The sequence below is a fragment of the Rhinopithecus bieti genome, unplaced genomic scaffold, assembly GCF_001698545.2.
Source record: "Rhinopithecus bieti isolate Rb0 unplaced genomic scaffold, ASM169854v2 scaffold_757, whole genome shotgun sequence".
NCBI classification, from domain to species: domain Eukaryota; kingdom Metazoa; phylum Chordata; class Mammalia; order Primates; family Cercopithecidae; genus Rhinopithecus; species Rhinopithecus bieti.
Window position 1 is genome coordinate 801775 of NW_016803289.1, and position 2271 is coordinate 804045.

At 44.4% G+C, this 2271-nt stretch overlaps 1 long non-coding RNA gene across 3 annotated transcripts in view; it reads right to left on the minus strand.

Moving 5' to 3' along the window:
- Positions 1–382: 382 nt before the first annotated feature.
- Positions 383–2271, minus strand: part of LOC108529698 (uncharacterized) — a 17831-nt gene continuing 15942 nt past the window's right edge. For all 3 annotated transcript variants that reach the window (XR_001885647.1, XR_001885646.1, XR_001885648.1), the window contains 2 exons: positions 1653–1699; positions 383–763 (listed from right to left, as the gene is read on the minus strand). This is a non-coding gene — a long non-coding RNA (uncharacterized LOC108529698). The remainder of the gene's footprint in view (positions 764–1652; positions 1700–2271) is intronic.

The following is a 2271-nucleotide window of genomic DNA, read 5'->3' on the forward strand; positions in this document are numbered from 1 at the left end:
CATGGACAAATAAAATAAACTTGGGAAATTTTCAAAGAGTACTTTTTTGGTTGTTGTTGCTGTTTGTTTTAACTGCAAAACTTTTTAGTCTTTTCAGAATGGAGCATTTTCAAACATATTTGACCAAATGGTAATCTCTTCCACTTTTTTTTTTTCTTAATAACCATGATTCCAGGGATGCTTGTGTTTCTCAGAACTCAGTTTAGGAAACAATGTGGCAAACTTTTTCTGTAACCAGCTAAACAGTAAATATTTCAGGATTTGTGGCCATAAATTTTTGTTGCAACTACTTAACTCTATCATTGCAGTGCAGAAGCAACCATAGACAATATGGAAATAAATGGGCAAATGGGCATGGCTGTGTTCCTGTAACACTTTATTTGTAAAAACAGGCAGTAGGCCAGCTTTGGTTGTCAGGTCATAGTTTGCAGACCCTTGGTCTAGATGTCTTCCGGGTGTCTCCCAGATTTTCTGGGTCTTTTCTATCCCAAGTCTTTCCCAGTCTTAGACGGTTCTTAGATCTAAGGCTTCTAAAGGCATCCTGAATGCTTTGCCTCTTGTTCCTTGAGTCATATATGCCCACTTGGGTGATCTTTGGAAGAGACCTTAGTCCTGGATGGTTGGGAGGTAGAATCTTGATTTCCTTGTCTTTCTGACTTTTCTCTTAAAACAAAATACATCTCTGGCCCACAGACCTTCCCCCAGCAAGCTGTGTCCCTTCTGGTGTTTAGAAGCCTCTTCAAATGGAGATCAGCATGTTCTTCTACAAGAGGGGTGGGACAGACTCTTAGACAAAACTCTGAGCGAATGAGAAACCCCCATGTAGCCCAGGCAAACTGTCATTTGAAATATTGAAGAACCATGTTAAATTTTACAAATTGTGTATCAGTCCCCTAATGGACTCAGTGAGGAGCAGAGCTGTTGAAACTTTTCTGTGACTCATGGTCTGTGTAAGGTTGTCCTTTGATAGTACCATACCCTACTGAGACCTATCCTGAACCCAGCGTGGAGTGGCTAGGATGGCACTGGGCAGCTCCAGGGCCCTGGGAAGTGGAGGAGAATGTTCTTTTGAGGATTGATTATTCAGTCAGTCAGAAACACTTGCTAAGAAATGTAGCCTCAGATCTTGGTTGGCCACTGCCAAACTATAAAAGTAGATTTAAAAAGGGAAGAGGATGTGGCAGAGGGAGAAGTGCTGCAAAAAACATCTGACCAGTTTCTAGTTTTGCCAAACATTGAATTTGATCTCATGGCAACATGAAAGTTGGGGCAGTGGGGCTGACGTGGTGGTTCATGCCTGTAATCTCAGCACTTTGGGAGGCCGAGGCAGGTGGATTACCTGAGGTCAGGAGTTTGAGACCAGTCTGGCCAACATGCTGAAACCCTGTCTCTACTAAAAATATAAAAATTAGTCGGGTGTGGTGGTGCATGCCTGTAATCCCAGTTACTCCAGAGGCTGAGGCAGGAGAACCCAGCAGGCAGAGATTGCAATGAGTGGAGTTTGCACCACTGCACTCCAGTGTGGGTGACAGAGGGAGACTCTGAACAAAAATTAAAAAACAAAACAAAACAAAAAAAACCAGTTGGGGAGTGGAAAGAGCATGGCTTTGGTGTCAGACACACTGGGTGGGAATGCCAGCTGTGCCACCTACCTAGTGATGCTTGGGCAGGTTACTCAGCCTCGCCTCTATTCCCCCATCTGGAAAATGAGAATGATGGCAATAGTAACTTACATTTATTGAGAATCCACCATCTGCCACATGTGCACTGTACTAGATTCTGACACTCAAGTTCATGTCCTCATAGAGCGTATGTTTTAACTGAAGCATGAGGAGAGATGAGGCAGTTCCCAAATAATCCAGAGAGGTATGGACCGTGATGCACACAAGAAGGAAGTGAAGGGTGGTATGACAGAAAGTCACTGCCAGGGTTGGAAGTACCCACTGTAGCTAGAGTGAAAAGGGATGGGCTCTCTGAGGAAGTGACATTTAAGCTGGGAGATGAAGGAATAAAGGAGCCAGCTTTTAGGGTCAAGTCTTTACCATGAGCCACAGACACCGACCCTTAAATGCAGGGCCTCACGTGAGGTAAGCAGTAATGTTATCCCAATTTTATGAGTGAGAAACTGTGGCACAGAGAGGTTAAATATCTCATCCAAGGTCACGTATCTAGCAAGGGACTAATAGGGACTTTAACCAAGACTTTCTGACACCAAATCCCTTGCCCACCCCTCCTTCCTTCCTTCCCTCCCTCCCTCCCTCCCTCCCTCTC